This window comes from Lithobates pipiens, unplaced genomic scaffold (genome assembly GCF_037356315.1).
Source record: "Lithobates pipiens isolate NorthernLeopardFrog02 unplaced genomic scaffold, aLitPip1_a1.2 Scaffold_18, whole genome shotgun sequence".
Taxonomy (NCBI): domain Eukaryota; kingdom Metazoa; phylum Chordata; class Amphibia; order Anura; family Ranidae; genus Lithobates; species Lithobates pipiens.
In genome coordinates, this window is record NW_027507758.1 from 500,366,528 (window position 1) to 500,392,862 (window position 26,335).

Genomic DNA, 26,335 nt, shown 5'->3' on the forward strand with positions numbered 1-26,335 from the left:
CCCCTAGTGACTCTTTTTAGCAAGACATTTATGTCTACTTTTAATTTTAAGGGTGCCTTTTAGAAATAATTTTATTTAATTGAAATTGTAGTAGCTATTCAGACTTTCATCACCAGCCTATTATCTAGTACTGGCAAAGAAAGATGTTCCAGAAATGATATATTGGTATTTATAAATTTTCAGCTTTGTTTATCCTTTTTTACATTTTTATCATAGACTTTTTTTTAGATTTCAGCTAAAAAGGCTTTTCTACAGTCATCATTTTCCTGTAACTCTTGTAGCCATGGCGTGCTAAGATTTGTAGTCCCGTACAATATTCAAGCCACATTATCTATCTGACCTTGAATTTAGGTGTGACTGTAGATGGGCTAAAAGTTAAAATGAATAAGATAAAACAAACCTATTAGTGAGAATTAAAGATGCCGGTGAGATTGGAAATTGACCATTTTCGGTTAGTTTTACATTTTATGCAATTTTCATTATTATAATGTATTATATCACAGACCAGGGTTTAAAACATTCCAATTTAATTCTGTTCCTCCATTGTATATCTGGCACAAAACTTATGACTCTTCCTTTTTATTCTTTTAACTATTCTAGACAATATATTGCTTTTTTTTGATTTCACGTTCTTGGCTAGACCCAGGGAATGGGTTTTTAGATCTGATGGCTTCTTGTTTCAAGGTGTGTGTGTGTGTGTGTGTGTGTGTGTGTGTGTGTGTGTGTGTGTGTCTTTATCAATCGACAAAGAGGTTGAAATGGAATGCCACTGAATTCCAAAACTTTTCAAAATGCAGAAAACGTGCTGCAGGTTTAATATTTTAATAGGGTTATAAATCAAGGCAAACCTAGACAAGTGAGGTCCTCTGAAACCACAGTCCTGGATTTCTTCAGAACATCATTAGATAAATTTAGAGCATTCCTTTTTTGTTACATAATTTATGACCTAAAACTGCTTACTTGGGAGAGTTGAGCTATAGGTTATGAATCATTATCCCTTTTATTAGAACCTGAGAAGCCTATTGCTTTACTATACAGCCTGCATAGTTGCTATGCACACCTACTTAGATCTAGTATCGAGTGACAACTTCTTTCACGGTGCCTGTGCCGTAGGGTTTTCCATAACCAATAACACTATACGGTGTACATAATGTATTGCCTAAATACCATCTTTGTTTTGTGACTTTGTCCTTGACATGCCATGCCACATTAATGAAGGAGCGGTGACCACTGGGGTGAACCTCATCTGACCACATCCATGTCCTTCACAACTGCAGTGCTGACCGATAGCCCCTTATTCTGCGTTCAAAAAGAAAGGTTAACACTTATGAGATGCTATACTGATAGCTGCTTAGTGGAGACCTAGGCTGCTCAGATACTGGCTGACATTTTATGCAGTTACGTAGGATAGAAGAAGAATTTTGCGTAGGCAATCTGATGAGTCTAATACTTTTTCAGGCAGATCCGAATTCTCCAGTTCCCCCTGAACATGACAGAGCCAGATTGCTCAATCCTTAGACTGTCAGGAATTCCTTGCATCTCCATTGCCATGATTCATGAATTATGTGATTCCCAGCAGATCAGGTGGATTGCCTTGTTTAGGAGTGTCAATTATTTGCAATTTGCCTGAAAAAATACAGTAACAGATTCGCCCAGTCTGCTTGTTTCTGCATGTTTGTAATTTCTAGAGAGAGAAGTGCCAGACTGATAATTCTAAAAATATCTAGAATTACTAAATGACTAGACTATAATGAATAACTATAAATTCTAAGACTAATTGTGAAGCCCAACTGTCAACAGTGCCCAACGCTATTGTGGGGTGTGTGTGTGTGTGTGTGTGTGTGTCTCTGCTTTTTTTTTTTTTTTTTTTTTTATTGGATAATCGTGGATTAAAAAAATCTTAAAGGGATTAGACTTTTTTTATTGTGCAGTTACTACTCGTTAAAACACCTAAGATTGGTAGGTCCTTGCTGACACTTGATTGGATTTGCTGTCATTTTTTTTATTTATTAAAGACCAGTATGGTTGGCTTTGTTTTAATTTGCCATGTGCTGGTACATTTAGGCTTGGTGAGATGCTAACAATGCTTGGGTAAATCACTGCTATAATGCCAACTGCTGCATTAGCCTTGCAGACGCTCTCAGCCACCATACGCATAGACCATTGGAAAACTGACTGCTAACTATATTAGGGTTATTCATTGGAGTAGAGCGATGACCCTGAAAAAAACGTTTGGTCTTTTCACTTTACTGCAATTAGATGACTGATGGAGATTTTCCAATTGGATGCTATGGGTTAATTTCCTCTTCACCCTGCCCTTTGCGTTTAACCCTGAAACTTTTGGGGTTTTTTATTTATTTTTTAAATTTAAAAGTGAATTTTAGTTGTAATGTGCGTTTACAGCACCTGCAAAATCACTAGGTAGATCCTTTTTTAAGATCCTTTTTTTGTCTCATTGATACTCGTCATACTGTTTTGCCACAGTCCTCCCAGAAAGATACATATTACGTGTAGGATATGCATTTTTGGGGTTTGGCCACCTTCCCTGCCATGCTTTATCGGCAGGACTGGACAAATCTCGTAAGCTAGGTTAGCCAAATCGCCTTAAACTATAGCAGGGGCCTAACTTTTTTGGGGGTTTTCTCACGTTTGTCTGTGGTTCTGGCTCCTGAATTCCACATACACGTGGTCATATACATGGGTATAATTGCCAGCAATTTAAAGTAAACATGGTTTGTTTTTAATTTTGTGAACTGCAATAAAATGCAAACTTTGTTTAAACATCATCTAATTAGATCTGAATGCAATTGCATTAACATCCAAGTGTGCAGAAATTAGGGTTTTGTTTGCGGTCCAAGGTGTGGACGGTCTGTGATTCAGATGTAAATGTGAAATGCTGTTGGAGACAGAGCAATGTGTATGTCCCCTAATTAGAAAATAAAAATAAACAATCCGGAATGCCGCTTGCTTAGAGTAAACACGAGCAAATTGTATACAATGGCTACCTTTAGGGCTCATGCACAGTGCAGCTCAAAGGGGATCCAAAGAGGTGGCTCCTACAGGCTTTTGAAAAAAATAGTGTGTATGTGTGAGATATATATATATATATATATATATATATATATATATATATATATATATATATATATATATATATATATATATATATATATATATATATATTCTCTCTGCCTCAAAACTCTTCTCCATGTTGGCCAAGATGTCCATGCGCACTATGGCGTATGCTCCTACACGCAGAACAAACCCCACCAAACTCGCATTTTTGAGAGGAGCCAGTGCCCCAAAGAGCTCAAGGCAGCTAAAACGTTTGTCCCAGCCTTTTTGTTTATACAGAAATTAAAGCGGTAGTATACCTGCACAGATTTTGTTTAAAAAAAAAAAAAAACTGCAAGGCAAAGGTATAAAGAGCTAGTATGCAGCGCATACTAGCTCATTATGAAATGCTCACCCTTTTTTTTTTTTTTTTTTTTTTTTTTGAACGAGGTCTCAACATCTGATCCTCAGTGCTTTCTTCTGGGTATTGCAGCTCTGGCGCTGTGAGTGGCTGCAGCCACGATGACATCATCACTTCTGCACATGCTCGTGGGAGTCTTCTTCCTGGCAGCGTCTGCCGTATCTTTAGCTGGGCCTTCACAGCAAATGCGCCACTGATGTCAGCGGCTGCATGCAAAGCAAATATCTTCTAAACCGTAAAGGTTTAGGAGATATTAATTTTTTACCTAAAGGTAAGCCTTTTATTATAGGCTTACCTGTAGGTAAGTTTAAAAAAGGGTATACAACCGCTTTCAGACAATACTATCTAGGAGGGTTTGTGGGTGTTTTTGGTGTGCATGAGCCCTTAAAGTTTAGATTGGAGTTGGGACAGTGCTTGGTTACATAGAAGTGTGTGCATGCACTGTTTGGTGCAGATGCTTTGTGTATTGCCCAATGAATTTTCTTGCTAAAGCTGGTCACAAATGTATCGCAATTTGGCTGGTTCAGCAGGAACTAGCTGAGTTTTATGCTGTCTATGGGCAGACTGGTTGCACTGGAGTTAATCCATTGATTTTTTTTTTTTTTTTTTTTTTCCCCACCCAATCCCTGCATTGAATGCGTAATTTATGGAGTGTGTGATATAATTTTATTTTTTGCATTGCCCTATTACAAGAACTGCTGGCACTTCCAAAACCAAGGTTGGTAATGTTGACTGCCTTATGTGTAAGTTATTAAAGGACCACTCCCTTTTTTATAGAAGGAAAGCACAAATTAGTACTTCAGCACTTGTAAAAGCCAGTTCTGTTGTGCAAGGGCCATTTGTACATTATCTGGTTTTCACAGGTATGCTCAATGAGCATTGATCATTAAACCTTTAGTTTCAAAAATACACATAGTGGGTATAAGTTGATAACCTCAGTACCACATCCCTAATATAGTATGGTAGCGACAAAAAATATATGGGACTTTAATGGTGCTGTTGCCTTACCCTCATGAAAAAACACAGATGCAGTTACAATGCTATTCCAAAATCATTTTTGATAAAAGATGGATAGACATCCCTTAAAGATGAAAACAAATTGGACGAACCTTTGAAAGTATAATTGGCCACCCTATACTCTTTCCCTTGCATGAAAATGTATTTAATTTTTTTTTTTTCACCCAGCATTCCTGGAATGCACCAAGCCTAACCGCCTATCTTTGTCCTGAATGTGATGACCTGAGAACTCATGCTTATGATAGACTAGAGAATTCCCAAACACGCCCTCTTTAGAACCACTGTAAAATTAAGCTGGCTATACATGGCTCCTTTTTTTTTTTTTTTTTTTTTTTTTTTTTTTTTTTTTGTGTCATTAGCCAGCTTAACAAAACAAACTGAGCTGATTTTTCCCTGTCCTCACCGATGTGCTATTGTATTCTGTCAGCAAGGACTCCTCCGCTTTTCAGAATACACTGATCAGCCCTGTGGGTTATTGGCTGCATGCTCTGATCTAATTAAAATTTAGCAATGCTCCTGTTCGAGAGAAGCCGATAATTTGGATCAACTTCTCTCAAGCTGGAACGGCTATAGATGGATCACAATTCAGCTGGTCCTTTTTTGAACTGGATTTTTCTATCTATGGCCAGCATAAGGGTGTTTTCACACTGGTTGTGTCTGTTTTGATCAATAGAAAATCCATGAACAGATTCCAAGCTGAATCAACTGAACTCTTTTGTGACATCTGCATCCACTCAGTTTTTCCCTCCTGAAACTTTCCAGACCTGTATTTGGTATATGGGCAGATGTATGTGCATCCGTATACACCCTACTACCCAAGATTCCTCATGTTCTGTCCAAAAAGTGGAAAATAGGACTATGCTTTTTTTTTTCAGACCTAAAAAGACTTGGAGGTACGTGGATGTACATAGATGCATAGGTGGTTAAAGAGGAAGTAAACCCTGAGCTGTCTAACCTTTCTTCATATAAGCTGCAAATGACCTTACAATCCACGTGTCGATGGAAACCTTAATGAGCATTCATTGAAGGCATGCCCCTTGCCCAGCTATTCAGATGGCTTACTGTCAGCCTCAAAAGTTGGTGCTGGCCCATTTTCTGGCCTCCGTTTTTTTGTATTATGACAATTATCCATGGCTGTTTTAACATTTTGGTAGTGATTACTCCCATAACCATGCCTAGTGATATACTTGTTATGCTTGTCAAGTCCACAACAATGTGTCCTTGTAACTTGTGTGGAGGCTCGTTGGGCACATGGGCAGTAATGGGACTATTCCCTGTTGAACACTACAGTCTACATTGTAGAATTATTATTTTAGAGCTTATCAAAACAAATAGTTCAACCAAAATGAGCAGTATAATATTGGTAAATTTACTATAACGATAACTATTAGCGTATTTTTGACTGATAATATTATTATTTTTTTCTACCCTTAAATGGCCTAGAGTATAGTTAAAATATTTGTGTGTTCTGTTGGGATGATTTACCTTCAGGTCTTGTCAATGACACACCGGGTCGTAAAAATAGACTTACTAGGCAGCTGGTACCAGAATGGGCTTGTTAACAGATTTCCGTAGCCTTCTGCACCAATGCCAGCTGTTAAAAGTTTGAATTTTTGTTTGTAAAAACGGACACAAGGACTCTTAGAGGAAATCTCCTTAAAGGGGAAACTAACAGCGAGAAGAAAAACTTGGCTGAAGATACTTTTTAATTATTTTTCAATGTTGTGCCAGAATTATGTTATGGGCCATTTAATATAGCAATGTGCCCAAAGGCTTGTTTCACATGGGCCTAAGCTTGTACGGTATCTCACAAAAGTGACTACACCCCTCACGTTTTTTGTAAGTGTTTTATTATCTTTTCATGTGACAACACTGAAGAAATTACACTTTGCTACAATGTAAATTAGTGAGTGTACAGCTTGTATAACAATGTAAATTTGCTGTCCCCTCCAAAATAACTAGACACAAAGCTGTTAATGTCTAAACTGCTGGCATCAAGTGAGTACACTCCTAAGTGAAAATGTCCAAATTGGCTCCAATCAGCCATTTTCCCTACCTATTATTGTTATGTAACTTGTTTAGTGTTACAAGGTTTCAGGTGTGAATGGGGAGATGTGTTAACTTTGATGTTATCGCGCTCTCTCTCTCTCTCTCTTACTGGTCACTGTAAGTTCAACATGGCACCTCATGGCAAAGAACTTTCTGAGGATCTGCAAAAAAAAAAAAAGTTGCTCTACATATGGCCTAGGCTATAAGAAGATTGCCAAAACCCTGAAACTGAGCTGCAGCATGGTGGCCAAGATCATACAGCGGTTTAACAGGACAGGTTCCACTCAGAACAGGCCTCGCCATGGTCTATTAAAGATGTTGAGTGCACATGCTCAGCATCATATCCAGAGGTTGTCTTTGGGAAATAGACGTATGAGTGCTGCCAACATTGAAGGGGTGGGGGGTGGGGGGGGGGGGGCAGCCTGTCAGTGCTTAGACCGTACACTGAATCAAATTGGTCTGCATGGCTGTTGTCCCAGAAGAAAGCTTCTAAAGATGGTATACAAGAAAGCCCACAAACAGTTTGCTGAAGACAAGCAGACTAAAGACATGGATTAATGGAACCATGTCCTGTGGTCTGAGACAAAGATGAACTTATTTGGTTCAAATGGTGTCAAGTGTGTGTGGCAGCAACCAGGTGAGGAGTACAAAGACAAGTGTGTCTTGCCTACAGTCAAGCATGGTGATAGGAGTGTCATGGTCTGGGGCTGCATGAGTACTGCCGGAACTTGGGAGCTACAGTTCATTGAGGGAACCATGAATGCCAACATGTACTGTGACATACTGAAGCAGAGCATGATCCCCCCCTTCCTTCAGAGGCTGGGCCGCAGGGAAGTATTCCAACATAATGACCCCAAACATACCTCCAAGATGACCACTGCCTTGCTAAAGAACCTGAGGGTAAAGGTGATAGACTGGCCAAGCATGTCTTCAGACCTAAACCCTCGCCACTATACCGTTATATATTAGAGGCGATTTTCAGCCGCTAGCAGGGCGCTTTTTAACCACCAACAGCGGCTGAAAAAGTGTTCAAAGCGCCGCTGCTGAGGCACTTTGCGGGTGCTTCAGCAGCATACCGTTTCAGGGTAAAAGCACGCAGTCTTTCACAGTGGAGAGGCAGGGGAAGCGTTTTTCAGGTGCTATTTTTAACCCTTTAGCGCCTGGAAAAACTCCTCCAGTGAGAAAGTAGGCATGCTTTACACAAAACATTTGCAGAGCTTTCAGGAAGCTTTTAGGCTTTTAAAACACCCTTCAGTTCCAGTTTGTAAATGTTAAACACATTTTTAATGGGAGTGCAGATCGTCGCTTTAAACAAGCTACTAGCGGGCTTCCCTGCTACCAGCTGGTTTACCACAGCAGTCAGCACTCCCATTAAGCTGAAACTTTTTCTGTTCATTTTTTTTTATTTTTTTCCCCCTATAGGTAAGCCTATAATAAGTCTTGCCTATAGGTAGTGTAAATGGCTCCTAAACATGCTCCGTTTAGGAGATATTTACTGGTAGATGCAGCCAGTTACATCACTGGCACATGCACTCTAAAGGAGTGGGCACCTGGCCCATTCCTTCAGAGCCCTGTGCCGTAAATGGTGGCTTTTACACGCATGCAAGGGAGGGATGTCATCGTGGCTCTGGCCAGTCAGCAAGCCGGAGTCTGTGAACATGGAAGCAAGACTGGTAAAGATGGGAGTGCCTACAGCTTTCATCTTGGTGCTGGAAGAGCTCCGTTTTGTGTTTAACATAATGTGCTTGTTTTCAAAGCATACTAGCACATTACGACATTACTTTGAGGGTACACAAAGTCCAGCAGTGTACAACCACTTCACTTCTTCAATATCAGAAGTTTGGCATTTTAATTAGGGCTGTGGAAATTAAAGATTAATTCCTGGATTAATCAATTCATTCTTTTGATCAGTACTCACCTCTTCGCCAGCTTCCGAGAGTTCTGTCGGAGATTCGGTGACGTCGTGGACATCGTCATTGGACTCCTCCCCCTTTCCCCAAGTGCCTCCTTCTGCTAATGAAGGGAAGGGGGAGGGGTCTGGTGACGTTGACATTCTGATTGAACGTAACGCATGACGTCACCTGCTGCTGCCCTACGCAATGAACACGATTGTTGGCTTTACATGCTGTGTTTTTAACATCTTTATGTGAGTAGTTTTGTGTTCGAACACAAAAATTAAATCTTATACTAGCAGCAAGCACTTAGATCTTTGCTTTCTATCCATGACCTGGTGTCCTTGCTGAGATCTAAGACGTGAGAGAAGTTTATGGTCCGTGTTAACCCTTTTGATTAGGGGTGTGCTGAATGGGTTTTTTGGTACCGAAAATGAAAAATACACTAGGCCGAAAACCGATACTGAAACTGACCGATACCGAAAATTACTGTTTTTAAAAAATATTTTTATACAGGAGGTGGTCAGAGACTGGCGACATGGTGCAGGAGGTGGTCAGAGACTGGCGACATGGTGCAGGAGGTGGTCAGAGACTGGCGACATGGTGCAGGAGGTGGTCAGAGACTGGCGACATGGTGCAGGAGGTGGTCAGAGACTGGCGACATGGTGCAGGAGGTGGTCAGAGACTGGCGACATGGTGCAGGAGGTGGTCAGAGACTGGCGACATGGTGCAGGAGGTGGTCAGAGACTGGCGACATGGTGCAGGAGGTGGTCAGAGACTGGCGACATGGTGCAGGAGGTGGTCAGAGACTGGCGACATGGTGCAGGAGGTGGTCAGAGACTGGCGACATGGTGCAGGAGGTGGTCAGAGACTGGCGACATGGTGCAGGAGGTGGTCAGAGACTGGCGACATGGTGCAGGAGGCGGTCAGAGACTGGCGACATGGTGCAGGAGGCGGTCAGAGACTGGCGACATGGTGCAGGAGGCGGTCAGAGACTGGCGACATGGTGCAGGAGGCGGTCAGAGACTGGCGACATGGTGCAGGAGGCGGTCAGAGACTGGCGACATGGTGCAGGAGGCGGTCAGAGACTGGCGACATGGTGCAGGAGGCGGTCAGAGACTGGCGACATGGTGCAGGAGGCGGTCAGAGACTGGCGACATGGTGCAGGAGGCGGTCAGAGACTGGCGACATGGTGCAGGAGGCGGTCAGAGACTGGCGACCTGGTGCAGGAGGCGGTCAGAGACTGGCGACATGGTGCAGGAGGCGGTCAGAGACTGGCGACATGGTGCAGGAGGCGGTCAGAGACTGGCGACATGATAAAAGATAAGTGTGTTGTCCCCGGTGCAGCCAGCCAGTAATGCCCCCTGTGCAGCGAAGAGAGAGGAGAGCCGTCTGGTTCAATAGAGAGTCGGGAACATCACAGCTTTACTTTCAGTAGCTGTGTGCGCGCCGTCGCATACAGCCCCTCCCGCTTGTCCAGGCACTTTGTTAGACAGATCACCCGTGGACGGGTGATCTGTCTATCAAAGTTCCCCGGACAAGGGGGAGGGGCTGTGCGCGACGGGGAACACACAGCTACTGAAATTAAAGCTGGCGCTCTATTGAACCAGACGGCAAAGGTGGCTCTCCTGCGCTATAAACCTCCCCCCCCATGATGGGCGGCACCGGGGGCGGGGCCCCGCCCCATTTTTGGCTTAATTGTCAGACGTTTTTTTTTCCTTTCAGCAAATTGCCGAAAAGGGCATTTTCGGACGATATGTTTCGGCGGCCGAAATTTCGGTGCATCCCTACTTTTGATACCTGTTTGAATGACCACCTGTTTGCACAGGGGTCCATGCCATGAGGTGAGAGTGATTAGTTATACCGGAGGTGGATGAATTGTCACGCTACTGTGGGAAAAAAATGACTTGTGTCCAGTGTTAGTTTGAATTTAAAAGGTATTTGTGTGAACTGTGAAGTTAAGTCATGGATTGTGGAAACGAACTAGTGTCGGGTGATTGTATATAGTGTATACCACATTTACCACTGACTAATGCAGAGTTGCAATGCAAGGAGATCAGCTAAAAGTAGTTGGATCTGTATGTGTGCGTTTTTATAATTGCTCACATTTAGTCGAATTATCGATTTAAAAAGAAATCGATTAATGGAACAAGAAAATTTTAAATCGGTAACAGCCCTAATTTTAATATATGGGACGTATACAGGGAGAATGGAAAGGGGATTTTTAGTAGCAGTATGATTTTGGTTTAACCAACTAATCTTGGTGGTATTGGTATTCCTCCTGGTTGCTTATCAACCCAAAACATTGTCAACATTCTAATGCATCTTACTGGGCATTACCTTTTACCATGGTAGAGCATCTTGAAAATGCATTTCCCTTCATCCAGATCAACAAGACGCAGTGGTTATTGAATAATTTTTAATTACCGTATTTGTCGGCATATAACACACACCTTTGTTTTAGGAGGGAAGTTTCAGGGTAAAAAAACTTTAAATTTTTAATAACTTTGAAGCAAAATAAAGGTCATTGCCCATCTGCAGCCTCGCAATTGCCCCATCAGTGCCCATCTGCAGCCTCACCATTGCCACGAATGCAGCCTGATCAGTGCCAATCTGCAGCCTCACTTCAGAGTACTGCTGCCTTTGAGGGGGCGGGACGAGTGCCATCAGATTACATACAAGAAGAATCTCCTGTTTACTCGGCATATAACATGGCACCCGATTTTCAGGGTTAAAGTGCGTGTTATACTCCAATAAATACAGTAGCTGGTAAAGAAATACAAAGATGGTTTTTGGACAAGTTGGGCTGTCTTTGAGGTATAATTGACAGTAGTCGGTGATCATTTTTGTAGCTGTGCTGCAGGAAATGGACCACTGTGGAAATTTTTGTTTTCTCGTAGTTTGTTCCAATCACAGGGACCTTCATCGCAATATGGACTCTCAATACTTCCCACTCCTAGATATTGGTTGGGTGGGGTTGTGTGTTTTTTTTTTTTTTTTTTTTTTATTTGGCTCAGTCATGACATGTAGAGGAGGATGACTAAGAGCAAGAACAAATATCCAAACCTCTACCTATCTGTGGATAGCAGAGGATCCGTACACCATAAACATGCGTTTTTTTATTTATGCGTTTTTATTTTTTATAGTCTTTATTTGAAAATGAACTATTTTTTTTTACCCTTGCACTTCTCATCCATCAGGCCTGCAGTCTTATTTGACATCTGACAATAGCAGGTTACATAAGCCAGGCAAGACGGGGCTGACTTGTGTATTGCATAGCTGGCCTCTGATTACAGTGAAGCAGACTGTCTCCCTGCAATATTCTCAGGTCTGTGGGCTTCAGTGACCAGGAAGTGAGAGACCTTGGTCAGGCTGAATGAGAGCGGAGGAGAGTGCCTTCCCCGCTGCTGATTCATTAGTGGGGCTGTAATGACAGGATCAGCGACTCTCCCGTGAGGGTGCAGCAAGCAACTGCAAGCCTGAAATGGCATCTTTCAGCAGACCTGAAACGGCTGAATATATTCCACATGCAAAGATCAGAGAGGGTTCTGTGTGCACCTGATAAGTTACCGTCTCCATCTAGAATTATCGCGCTAGTGTTCTATATAGATATAGATTTTTTTTTTCTTTTCCTTACATGATATATTTTAGTCTCCAAGGCACAAAATAATTGTACAATGCTGTTATAACCTGCAGCTGCTCTTTTTATTGTGAATTCCTTATTAGAAGCCGCTTGCATATGGGTTGCAATGTGCGCTAAACTCCTCCGATTCCTTAATTTGCTAGGTGGTTTTTGACACCTGCAGCAGATAGGGTGTTCAGTGCTGGTTCATTGCCTTTAAAGCATCAGAAAAAAAAAAAAAAAATTGCATTGGGACCTTCCCACACTATAAGGATTAAAGTGATGGTAGAGTCTCATTTTTAACAGAATCTGCACCCCCCCCCCCCCCCAACAAACAAAACATGTTATACTTACCTGCCCTATGCAGTGGATTTGCACAGAACAGCCCAGATCCCCCCTCTTCTTGGGTCCCTCTTCGGTTCTCCTGGCCCCTCATCCCTGTTGAGTGCCCCCACAGCAAGCAGCTTGCTATGGGGTACCCCGAGCCACAGCTCCCTGCCACGGCTCACCCCCTTTATTTCCTCATTGGCTGGCTGACTTTGACAGCAGCAGGCGCCAATGGTGCCGCGCTGCTATCTTAGCCAATGAGGGGAGTCCCAGGCAGCAGATACAGTCCTACAACATCAATGGATCTAGATGGGGCTCAGGTTAGTATTTGGGGGGGGGGGGAGTGGCGGCTGCACACAGAAGGCTTTTTATCTTGATGCATAGATTGCATGAAAGCGGACTTCTGCCCGTGTGTTTTTTTTTTTTTTTTTTTTTTTTAGTTTAAGTCAGCAGCTACAGAAAGCAAAGCTGCTGAATTTTAATATACTGACACTTGCCTGCCCCACGGTCCAGCGATGTGGCCACCCGGAGGCTAGCGCCCCCCTCCTCTCCTCTGTGCCATCATGGTAACTGTGGGCACCTGGCTGTGATAGCTTACGGCTTCACGCTGGGCACGCACTGTGCATGCCTGAGACGTGCTGCACTCCTATTGGCCAGCGATAATTCTGGGATCGGATTCGTGTCCAAGAATGCTGGCAGGGAGGTACCACCTAGGGTGAGAGGAGTCGCCGCCTAGGCAGCCGAAGATAGGAAGCAGGAAGTGGGACAGGAAATCCCAGGGGGTGAGGAGTGCATAACTCTGCTTTAGAGGGGGAAAAAAAAAACCTGAATGCGCTCTGAAGGGATGGCACGGGTATGCCGTCCCTTCAGAGCACATGCGCTGGTGACATCACCAACTGCAGGCAGTATGAATATATCCTAAACTTGCACTATTCAGGAGATATTCACTGTACCTACAGGTAAGCCTTATTATAGGTTTACCTGTAGGTAGAAATCAAAAATAAGACCCCTTTCACACTGCTGCGCTTTTTGGTCTAAAAATAGCACCTGTAAAGTGCCTGCAAAACGCCTCCCCTGCAGTCCCAGTGTGGGAGCCCCAGTACTCTCACACGGTGCACTGTGCTGGCAGCAAGTTAAAAAATATCCTGCAAGCAGCATCTTTGGGGTTGTGAAGGAGCGGTGTATACACCGCTATTGCCCAGTAAAATGAATAGGTGCCTCAGCAGTGGTACACAGGCACTTTTAACCCTTTATTCGGGCGCTAGCGGGGGGGGGTCGAATAGTGCCACTAAAATGATTGTAAAGCGCTGCTAAAATTTGCAGCGTTTTATTGTCAACGCCCGCCCCAGTGTGAAAGGGGTCTAAGCATTTACTTACACTTTAAAAAATACTTGGGAGGAGAAAAAAAACTGTCCTGCCAGAAATGTACTGTGCTTCCCACTTCCTGTAGAGTCAACAGCTGCTGCACTGAAATCTCAAGCAGTGTTGTCAACCCTTTCTGAGTTCCCCACTGCTGGACTACAAAACACCCCCCCCCCTTCAGTAAAGTATTTTTACGCGAGTACCTTTTACTGGCTCTACATAAAAGGGGAAGAAAATATTGTGTGTGTGTTTGCACCTTTTTAGCATCTAATTTGGAGGATGTTGTGGTTCCCAGTGTTACAGCGACCAGTAAGAGGATTTGGCGATTCTCTTGCGGTTTTCTGAATCAGACATCTTGTCTGAGTCTAGCTGTACTTCAGTTCACAGTCAGCTGGTTCTTCTTTCTGACCTAATTAACACCTAATCTAAATAAGTAAACAGGGTGGCTGAATCTGAACTCAGAGTTCAGTTTTTCTGACTCATGTTATGGCATGTGTATTTGTGCGTGTGATAGGCATTTTGCGTTGTTTACTTGCCTGGGTTTTACATGTTCTTAACAAAAAAAGTAGCCTTTGTCTAATGGTTTGTGTAGGCCAGTACTGTATTTACACGTGTGTGCTAATGCATGCTTTTATGCCTGTCATCCTGTGGTGTAGATGCACATTGCTAGTCCTTTTTGCATGATACCCCAACTTGCATGTATAATGTAAAGAAATGCATCTGCCTTTGTGTGTAGATATCAATTTCTTAGTGAATTGGCTGCTGTAATGCAATAGGATTGATTTACTAAAACTAGAGTGCAAAATCTGGTGCAGTTGTGTGTGTGTGTGTGTGTGTGTGTGTATGTGTGTGTGTGTGTGTGTGTGTGTGTGTGTGGGGGGGGGGGGGGTGTTGTGCTTTTTGCAGATTTGCACTACAAAACGTGTTAAATGAACTACAGTACAAATCCTGAAAAAAAAGCACAAAAAAAAAAAAAAAAATGCATAGGTGTGAACCAGGCCTAATTGAACGGGCTGCAGTTAGAAGCTGATTGGCTACCATGCACCAAATTTTGCACTCCCCAGTTTTAGTAAATCAACTCCCATGTGTTTTGGCACCTAGAAAAAGAAACGCATGAATGGAGCCTCAAACCTGTGGAGTCTGCATTTTGCATAATGTATTGCAATGCAGCAGAGATATTGATAGGTGTGATTGATTTGCATAACAACTGTGTGAGCCGTTCTTTCCATGCTATCTGGCTTTGTTATACTTCAGGGAACACCTAGATGTGAAAATAACATTACTGTTAAAACAGTTACAGTCTGATGATACAAGTTGAGTGAAAAATGTGGGTGGTAGACCAACACTTTGAACCTTCAGGGTTCCTGGGACCCTTTCCCTTTCTGCGACTTTTTGGTGCGTTTTGAGTGCCATAGACTGCAATGTTACAGTAAATCACAGCAGTAGCAAGGAAACGGCAAGTGACATGACTCTGGTGTCGCAGCAGTGTGAACCAAGCCCATGTTCTGCAGTGAGCCCCACAGTGGTGAAAGGCTGGCCCAGTCGCAAACGCGGCCCCAGTATTAACACTGGCCTGTATTTGACATAATTTAAAGTTCTATGGTACAGCATACAATTTCATTCCATAATGTGAACATTGTATTAGCAATACAAACAATGGTTCTTTTGAGGACCAATATAAGGTTGCTTGAAAAAGCTCCTTTCATGTTGTGAGTTGTATCTGTCTGCTGTCCGTCTTTCCACAACTTCCTGGATTCCCTGCATGCTTTGTAGCTTCTCCTCTGTTTACTTTAAGTTTTGAAGGACTACATGTCCCATGGTACTTTGCCTGCAAGCAGTGATTCCTGTAGATCAGTAGGCAGGCTCTGTGAGCTGTGTGACACATGAGTGCCTACTCGCAGGGCAAAGTGACTGTGTCACAGAATTTCAGAGAGTAAAGTGTGGGGATCTTCAGAGTTTACAGATCCCAAGAGATCATTCAGAGTATTGAGTAGACTAGAACTAATTGTACAACACTGCAGACATGAATATCATTACATAATTTGATCATGAATACACTTTTTATTGCAGTTTGAGGCACGCGGGTGTTGAAAAGCCTGGCGTTACCATTAGCAGTATTTTATTTTGAGAATGCTGGCACAAGGGGTGTCTACAGAGTAATATATATATGTATGTGTACTGTATGCATAACCATGCTTAAATTTGGGGAGAGGGTAACCTCTGTCTAATGTTGATGGCCAGCTAAGTGCAAAAATGTAAAGGGAATCCATATGAAAAAGAGAATCGTGTGTCTGTGTGTCTGTCAATACTCTATACTAGTGGTGCACTGAAATGAAATAAAAAAAAAAAATAAAAAAATTTCGGTGCCAAAATTATAGATGGATATTATTAGTATTCGACTTTTTAAATGAATATGAATAGATTTGTTGGCACTTTTTATTTATTTATTTATTTATTTTTTTTGAAGCGGTGTTAAGCATATTTAGCAAACTGCACCAAAAACCCACATCCATTGAGAACGCAGCAAAAATGCACTGTGCTACATTTTGAGTAACATGACCTATGAAAAACACACCACACAGAAGGTAAAATCTTGGGCGTTTTTGGTAGCCACTTTTTTTGTCTTTTTTTTTTTTTTTTTTGTTTTGTTTTTTTGTCGTCTTTGGTTGCATCGCTGCTCTATACAGTAGCTGCTGTTGGTATTGTCCTTGCTGAACAGAAGGGTCTCATCATGTATAGCCATCTAGAGCCTAGTAGTTGTCCTTGCAGATTGTATTCTTCGCGGCTGCTGTTCTCTTGCACCCCCATAGTGCGTCATTCATTACATGTGGAATGGGTCTTTGTGACCACCCGATAGGCGCTCGCAGTATGCAGCTAGCTCTGAATACATCTCTGGGAGCTTTGTTACAGGCTCTGCATTTATACACGGGATCCTCCTAATGGGGGGGGGGGGTATCTTGAGCTTGCACGCTCTTTATTAGTACAACAATGGTATGCAATTTAAATTTTCATTCCACTTCTCTGATTTTGGATGTATACACACATGAGATGTTGTGTAAGGGTGGTAGTATAAGACCTGATCCCTGCGTATGGCGCGTCTGGCCTAATTTGGGTGCCACTTACCATTTGGTAAGAATCCAGTTTTTTGTAGGATCCCCGCTAGGCTTATTTTTTTACACATCTGTTTTGCAGTGTTTTAGGCACCGTTTTTAGTACATTGCCGTCTATCTCCGAGGAATGCTTCGTTTGCCTGTAAACTGCACCATAAGGAGTGTGAAATATTCATCGTGCAGACATTTTTTGGCTTTCTAAGAAAAATCTTGATGTAAGCTGCAGCTAATTTGTTTCCTTTTTCTAAGCGTGGGAAAAAAAAGGAAATATTTCTCTATGCATATATACCCATTAGAGTTGTAGAGAAGATTACAGCTGCTGCATGTTGTAGGAGATGTGGATGTCTTATGCTCTGTTTTTATGTCTCTTCAAGACGTCGCCCTTGACAATCTGTGTATACTCAGATCAGCCATAACATTATGACCACTGACCGGTAAAGCAAATTACATTTATTATTACACTGGCATCTTAAAGTGGGTGGGATATATTGGTGAAGTGAACATGTTGTCTCTGAAGTTGTTGACTTGTTGAAATCGTCAGGATTTGAATAAGGCCCCTTTTCACATGGGCTGTCCGATCAGGTCTGCCTGTCAGTTTTTCAGGCGGACCTGATTGAGACCCTTCATTGACCTTCTGTTGAGTGGCGGATGTCTGCTAACACCCGCCACCATCCAATAGATGGAAACCAACAGGTGGTCGGTTACTATTATAATTGGCCCATAGAGGAGAGCAGGACTGTTCGTGTCCCCTCTGCATAAAACTGGAAGATTTTACCCCCTTAATGACCAGGCCATTTTTTGCTATATGGCACTGCGTTACTTTAACAGACTATTGCGTGGTCGTGCGACGCTGTACCCAAAAAAATTTGTTCTTTTTTCTCCACAAATAGAGCTTTCTTTTAGTGGTATTTGATCACCTACTGTGTGGGTTGGGGTTTTTTTTTTTATTTTTTTTGCACTATAAATAAAGTGCAATTTTAAAGAACTTTATTTTTTATTTTTTAAGGCCTTTCACACGGGGCGGATCAGTGATGATCCGCTCACTCAGCGGGGATCGCTCCGTTGTCCCCGCTGAGCCGGCGGCAGACAGGGCGGTCTCCGCACACTGTGTAGGGACCGCCCTGTCGGCTCTCCGCTGTCCTATGGGGATCGGATGAGCACGGACCATCTGCCCATGTTCATCCGATCCGCTCTGCAGACAGACTGAAAAATTGTCCAGAATCGGACAATTGCGGAGGCGGACAATAGCGGGTGTCTGCGGATGCTCATCCGCAGACACCCGCTATCCCATAGGGATGAATGTATGCCCGTATTTCATCCGCAAACGGATGGATGAAATACGGACATACCATCCGCATGTGTGAAAGGGGCCTTCTATAAAACATATCCAATAAATTAAAAAAATCGAATTCCTTCATCAATTTCCTCCAATATGTATTCTGCTACATATTTTTGGTAAAAAAAATCCAAATAACCGTATATTATTTGGTTTGCGCAAAAATTATAGGGGTTAACAGTGTTCCCTCAGTGTGATTCTAACTGTTGAGGGATAGGCTCACTGATTAGCAGGAAGACTAGATCGGAGTGTCCATGCCTGACAGCATGGCGGTCTGCTTGTTTACATCAGCAGACCGCCATTCTGTCTCTGCAGGGTGCGATCACGGGTGGCCGGAGGACGTCGTGTCCTCCGGGCCCGTTGATTGGCCACTGGTGGAGCCAATCGGCACACAGTCGCGGCTCCGGTGGCGAGAGCCCCCCCCCGGCCATTGAAGAAAACTCTACAGGTACGTGAATTTGCGTAATAGAGCCACCTTGCCACAGTATATTTATGGCAGGCAGTTGGGGAGTGGTTAAAGGATCCGCTACCGAGAGCTTGGTGCCAGATACCATGGCGTACCTTCAGAGGTTTAGTGAAATCCATGGGTTATGGTAGGTGGCCATAATGTCCTACAAAAGTATGGCCCTGTTACGTGGCTGTTGATGATAAAATAATAATCCTGTGCCTTGTACATGCATATCTTGACATTGTTGGACGTCCTGCTGACCACACATGTATTTCTGTTTGTTAGCACAATCAAGAAAATGTTGTTACTTAAAACTTTTTAGAAATGGGTTGTATCAAGCTGTCATTTTGATAGCTTGCAGAAAAAACAAGAACCGTGAGTGTCTAGTGTGGGTTTTTTATTTTGCATTACTAAAATAATTTGGCAAAAACTGTGTATGCGGTGATAGAAGTAGGCTTCATTTTTTCATTTTCTAGAACAAAGAAACAAAAGTTGTTTTTCCTATAGGCATTGCCTCCACTGGGACTGAGAGCCGTCCATGCTTGTACCTCTGTGCTAATACATGCCAGTGACGAGCCCTGGAAATAATAATGCACTGCATGCAGCCATGGGGGCGGCACGATTTCTTGGTTGTGCAACAGCGCCACCTAGAATGCCTTCTGTCACAAAGCCCTAAGGGTCCATGGAGATCCAATAATGATACACTGGCTTATATCGGCGGAGTGCTCGCTGTAAGGGATCGGATTTTGCAGTCAAGTCTTCTCTAATCACTTGTGATTTCTTGCCTAATGCCAACATCTGAGTGCACTTAAAACAATTAATTACATTTTAATTTGTAAGCCCTGTAATTTCAGCCCAGGGATGGGGTTGTTTTCCCCTAGATGCATCCCTTGCGTGTCATGTCACTGCATGCTCAGCAAGATTGCCTTGTTCTCGGCTCCCTCCTATGGCTGCCTAAATCTACGAAAAACGATACAAGCTTTTGTACAATTTCCAAGGTAAACAGTCTGCCACTGGCAGTTACATTTCATCAAATAAACCTTTCCGTCCATGCTTGTCACTGGCCTCCGTTGGATGGTTTTCACAAAACATTTGGGCTCAACACTATATTAATGACCTACCTTTTTGTGTTTTGTCCTTTAGTTATTACGGAGTTGCGTCTTGAAAGATAAGTGTAGTCCTGGGACCCACAAGAGAAGTGTAACCAACAAAAGCTTTGGCTAGACTTCCCTTTCAAAGCGGTATTAAACCCAAACCCAAAACCAAACCTCTAGTATATTTTAGCTTACCAATCATTAGGTGTGGTGTCTGCATTTTTTTTATTTATTTTTTTTTAAGGCTTTTTCCTCCCGTTTTTACTTGTTAATCTAATTTTTTGTCGATTGGAATGTTTGACCATTCTTCCAGAAGCTCATTTGTGAGGTACTGATGTTGGACGAGAAGGCCTGACTTGCAGTCTCCGCTCCAATTTATCCCAAAGCTGTTCTATGGGGGGTTGCGGTCAGGACTCTGTGCAGGCCAGTGAAGTTTCTCCACCCCAAACTTGCTCATCCATGTCTCTATGGACCTTGTTTTGTGCACTGGTGCGCAATCATGTTAAAATAGGAAATGGCAATCCCCAAACTGTTCCCAGATGGTTGAGAACCTGAAATTGTCCAAAATGTCTTGGTATGCTGACGACTTAAAGGGATTGTAAAGTGAATTATTATTTATTATTATTAATATATATATATATATATAATATTTTTTTTTTTTTTTTTTTTTTAAATGACAAACTTGTTATACTTGCCTCCACTGTGCAGCTCGTTTTGCACAGAGTGGCCCCGAACCTGGTCTTCTGGGGTCCCTCTGTGGCTGTCTCGGCTTCCTCCTGCAGGTGCTTTTCACATTCATACGAGCTCCCTTGCATGGGGAGAAGCATCTGCGGGCACGCTCCCGTGATACAGCCGGCGGCTATAGCCGCTCGCTGTATCACACGGCCCCGCCCCCCGGTGCTCCGCGTCAGTGGATGTGATTGACAGCAGCGTGAGCCAATGGCTGTGCTGCTTTCCAGCCAATCAGCGGCCAGGCTGAACGGTGGAAAGGACGTCTGGGGGACGAGTGCGGGACTTTCGAGGGGTGAGGTAAGTTAAAGGGGGGGGGGGGCTGGGGGCGCCGGAACTGTCAGATGTTTTTTCACCTTAATGCATAGAATACATTAAGGTGAAAAAACATTTACCTTTACAACACCTTTTAAGAGTTCCCTTCACTGGAAGTAAGGGGCCAAACCCAACCCCTGATTAACAACCCCACACCATAATGCTCCCCTCACCAAATGCTTTGGACCAGTGCACAAAGCAAGGTCCATGAAGACCTGGCGAGTTTGGGGTGGAGGAACTTGACTGGCCTTAGGGGAAAAAATAAAAAAACAAAGACCCAAATGAGAGAGACTGTCCTTTTAATAAACACTTGTGTACCTACAGAACATAAAGAGCGAAGAAAGCATAGGTAAAGACTAGATGGGGTCACTGTGGTCAGAGGCACACACCTGGTGTTAAAGAGGTCGATGGAAAGGAATTTATACTTGGCAAAATGTTCTAATTGAAGTAGAACATGGCTAGGACATGCAACAGTGACTGATGAGGCATTAGAATTTCTATGGGGGTTTAGGTTTTGCCATAGAATAGGATTGTTCTGCTATTTTGAAGAACAAGGTGAGGATCCCAAAGATGGGAGCTTGGCCACAACTGCTGTCCAAAATCTACAAGTGTTTGTAGATGTTGGATGAGGAGGCCTTTTTAGGTAGACATTTAGCTGATTTTCCAGTTTAAGGTCGATAAGCATTTTGGGTAGGGTTTCATACAATATTCATGTGAGGTCTAGGCATAGTTGACATATGGTTTATTCATTTAATTGCCTATGAATTATTCACAGTATGTCTATCAAGCCATGTACAAGTCGTTGTCATAGAGGAAACCTATAATAGGCATGGGAGGGAGTCGAGCATGACCAAACATTTGCTATACCGGGCAGCTCTCCTTGTACTAGAAGCCATCATAGGCTCTAAAAGTGGGTGTTGACATGAGATTATTTTAAATAGGCTTGAACTCTTGGGTCTATAGCAGGCTTTCTCAAACCGGGCTCCATGCATTGGGTTCCTCCAAAGGTTGCTAGGGGGTTCCTTGAGCAATATAAGCAATTTCTGACTCTGATCAGTTCCCACTGACACCAATGATCCTTTTTAGCTATCTGTAAAGGGGTAAATCTTGCCAATGACCACACGTGTAGGGCACATTCTTCCCACTGACTATCGCACTAAAGCCCAGTATACACTATAAGAAAACTGGACAAACAATCGTCCAGCTTGCCTCGCTTTTTCCCAGCAGGTGGAAACAGAGCATGTTACTAATATTTGTATGAAAATGTTAGAGCTATAAAGGCTTTTCATTTGGTTTTTCTGATCATGTGCAGTCTTTTGTATCCGCTATATACGTATATATGTAACCATACACCTTGAAGGAAAATTGCTGGTTCCGTACTAGAAAGTACATTATTATTTGCTCACGATACACAAAAATTGTGTGTGTGTGTGTGTTTGTTTTTCTTTTTTTTTTTTTTTTTCTGTGTATACCCCACTTAGTGATTGTAAAGGTTTGCGGTGTTTGGATATCCAATCTAGCCTTAGTGGCCCCCGATCCTCCTTTTTCTGGGGTTGCCTGGCGGGGCTCCTCCTCCAGTGCCCCCACGGACAGCTGCATTACATGAGGGCACTCGTACAGGCCTGCTGCTGCACTATTGACACAGATAGCAGGACTTTGGTCACTGGATCTCTCCAATCAGTACCCGAGACAGTGGCTGGAGCTGCTGGGCTCATTCCCTTCACTGGAACGATCAGTTTTGTTTAAGAAAGGGGGGGCTCTGGGGGGGGGGGGCAGCTGCACCACTTAAGGATTTTCACCTTTAATGCATAGAATGGAAAACCTTGACTTTATCTACAACTCAAGATATATTAAAAGGGGTTGTAAAGTAATTTAGTAGGTGTTTCCTGAGACCGGAAAGTTTTTTTTTTTTTTTTTTTTTTTTTTTTTTATGGACTATACCCATGATAAGCTGACTCTGGGCAGTGTCTGCATATACTTTCCCTGCATCTCTCCATATTTTTAAAGAGAAACTAAGTTTGTTTTTAGTCAAGGCTAAGCAATGCTGTTGGGTTTTGGTGTCTCTGGCTGCTTTTAGTCCTAAAGAGGAAAATGATGAGGGAATGTAGGGAATAATTAGTAGTAATAAGAGTCCAGATGACACTACTTTTGGTGCAGGTTGGAAAATGAATGCTAGAATCTGGTTGGTTTGAGAAATGGGTGAATTTTGCTAGAGCTCAACAACCATGAATAGTGGAGGAAAATGGTTAGGAGAAAATGGAGGAAAATGGTTAGGAGAAAATATCGGGCAGGCATCACGTGGGGGTGTCAAGTTCACCATTGTGACCTGCTACTCATTATTTTGTATAGTGAATATATGTAATGAGCCTGGACTTTTTTTTTGGTTATGTAGGATTCAAAGCAGGCCATGCCAAAGATCTGCTCTATACCCATTTTCCACTTGGAGTGCTCCGAGAACTTATGCTGGGCATCAACTTGCAGAAAAGGAGGGCGGAAAAATAGGTTCTGCAGCACCTAGCATTCATATTTTATGTATCAAGTCATGTAATGTAGCATAATCTGTGAGTGTACCGTCTTTGGCATCAGAAATGCTCTTCATGTACTAGCATTCCATGAATGCCCCTTGCAAGTAAATGAAGATCTTTCATTTTGGGCTTCAACCTTAGATTCCCTATGAACCGTTTTGCCACTGAATCTGGTTGGAGCTTGCAGAGGCCAAGGGACTATTTGGGGGGTTGTTTACTAAAAGTGCAATGCTGCATAGAAATCAATCCGCTTCCAGGTTTTAGTGCCAAAGCTTCACTGAACAAGCTGAAGTTGGAAGCGGATTGGCTACCATGCAAAGCGGCATCAGATTCTGGGTGCTCCAGCTTTAGTAAAGCTACCTCCTTATGACATTTCTCATGCCTGGTAGCTGGTCCCTGAAGCAACCAGTGCTGCCATTTTATAAGGTGCAAGAGCAGCAAATCACACTTTCCACTTCCCAGGAAGGCCAGTATAAGCAGGGACAATGGTGGCACTTAGAGACCTAAACTCAGCCAAGTAGTTGGGAGTAATAACAGAAACCACTCCTGGTACAGGAATTTGACTAAGTAAAAAAATTCAAATTTTGTTGACCCTTCCATTAATGTCACACACACACAGAGCCTTTGAGTGCCCTCGCTCCTCTATTTGAGACTGAACCTTTTAGTTTGTAGCATAGCAGGTGGCGACAGGGTCTCTTAAGGGTACCTGTTTCATTTCCATTGTGATCAAAGCACAGATTTTATATATAGTGTTTAGTTTCACAGTGATGTCACTAGTTCTTAAAGGTAAAGTTCACCTCCGGAACACGTTTAGAGTGTAACATGTTTCAGCTCCTGCCCCCGATTCCCCTCCTTCCTGTGACGGTGAAGATTTGTCTCCCTGCACCTGCTATCTGGTGCTCTGCCCAGACAGCTGTGTCATTTATTCAGATTCCTGAGAATAAACTACAAACCTCTTCCACCGTATCAGACTTGTAGTTTCAGTGGGCTGCGGGGGGGGGGGGGGGTGGGTCGATGAATGCTCTCCTAGTCCACTGACCTGTCCTCTGGCTTTCAAACAGCACATATGGAGGTACGATCTGAGAGTTGGAGATGTCTGCAGCAGCCCACATTGCCTCCGTGATCTACTTATCATGGGTTCAATGCTTTCCAGGCTCCAGCAGGAAAACAAGTAGAAGTAGTGGTGTGTACTTTAGTGATTTCCAGATTCAAGGGGCATCGGCCAGGTGTTATATATGCATAGTTACATTGCTCCAATGTAACTATGTATAAAATATCCATACTTAGCATTTTCTCTTTTAAACAGTTTTTCTCTTTTATTAACTACTGCTGTTTTTCCACTTCCTGGTTTCTTGAGGCACTGGTGATGTAACCCTGGCCTCATAAATGTAGCCTTCCCAGGGTACATCACTGCTGCCTTCCCCCCTTTTAGATGTGCAAGGAAACGGAGTTCCAGGATAAAAGCTAGATGAGTTCACCTGCCCTCAGTGACAATGGCCTCCATTTAACCACTTGCTGACTGGGCCATAGCCGAATGACGGCTACAGCGTGGTCGGATAACTCCTGGGAGGGCATGCTATAATGTGTGCATCTGGGAATGTCTGTGACCATCTGGGTAAAGGGCCAATGGCAGCGGTCCTTTACCACATGATCATTCTGTCCAATGGCAGAGTGATCACTTGTAAACTGGGGAGTGTTCGGGTCTCCTCTCACCGAACAGTACAATGTGTGAGGAGGGAGCCGGTGCAGCAGTGCTGTGGGCTGGATCTGAAGTGCCTACAGAGCTGATCTGTGCCCATCCCTGGCTCATCCATCCTTATTCATACTCATCTGTGCCACATCCATTCCACTACAGTGCCTCACATGTGTAATAGGTAGTCAAATTTTAGATTTGAGATGTATGTATCTAGAACACCTGATGGTAATCCCTGCATGTTGGCCCCTTGTATGTGGCCAGGCTGTGTAAAAGTCTCACATGTGTTATCGCCATACTCTGGAGTAGCAGAATGTATTTTGGGGTGTAATTGTGAGTATGCATATGCGAGAAATGACTTGTTAATATGACCGTTTTGTGGGGGAGAGGGGAATCTTAATTACAACTTCAAAAAACTCACCATGCCTCTTACTAAATACCTTGGACTATCTGCTTTCTAAATGGGTCATTTGGAGAGTATTTGTACTGTTCTGGCTTGTTGGGGTCTCAAGAAATGAGAGAGGCCATCAGTGTATTAGGTGTGATCAGTTTTCAATGATTGGCACCATAGCTTGTAAACTTTCACCAATTCCAAATAATATGACCTTATTTGGGTTATTTTTACCAAAGCTAAATTTTGGCCAAAGTTTTTATGAAGAAAAATTACAAATTTGCAGAACTTTATAACCAAGAAAAATGCATATTTTTTTTTCAGAATTTTCCGCTTTTTTTTCCGCAAAAAATAAAAAACCCAGTGGTGATTTAAATACCACAAAATAAGCGCTGTGTGAAAAAATGTCATATGGGTACAGTGTTGAAAACATTGATATTCAAAATGTGAGAGCACGGAAAGCTGAAAATTTGGTCTGATTTAGGAAAGTGGTTTAAGTGCCCAGTGGGCAAGTGGTTAAAAGCATGGGGTGGATAAAAAAAATGCACAATGAATAAAATTCGTGCAATTGTCTTCTAGTATTTGATTGTCGTTGCTAAACCTTTCTAAGGGTGCCTTTTTGTTGTGTATATTTTTAAAAATGAGGGTAAAGTTTCTCTTTAATAATTCTTCCAGCCCATAAAATGACTGCCCACTGGTACGTGGGTCTTTCTTGTGCCATATATGTTCAGTATAATGTCCTCCATACTTGAAGGGGTATGGTCTAGTCTAGTCAATTACCTTTAAGCAGCCACCATTGTCTTTGTAGAAGAGTTATGGGGCTGCCTGTAGCATCTCATTGTATGACTTAATCACTTGTAACGTGTAACAAGCAAGATGGGTAATTCCATTTCTCTCAATACAATTTACTTCCCTCAGCCAAGGCTCTTGAGGCCGGACAGATGCAGCTT

General features: G+C 42.9%; 1 protein-coding gene across 1 annotated transcript in view; it reads left to right on the forward strand.

The window, feature by feature from the left end:
- Window positions 1-26,335, forward strand: part of HS6ST1 (heparan sulfate 6-O-sulfotransferase 1) — a 162,354-nt gene that overhangs the window by 1,668 nt on the left and 134,351 nt on the right. The gene's annotated exons all lie outside the window — the stretch shown is intronic.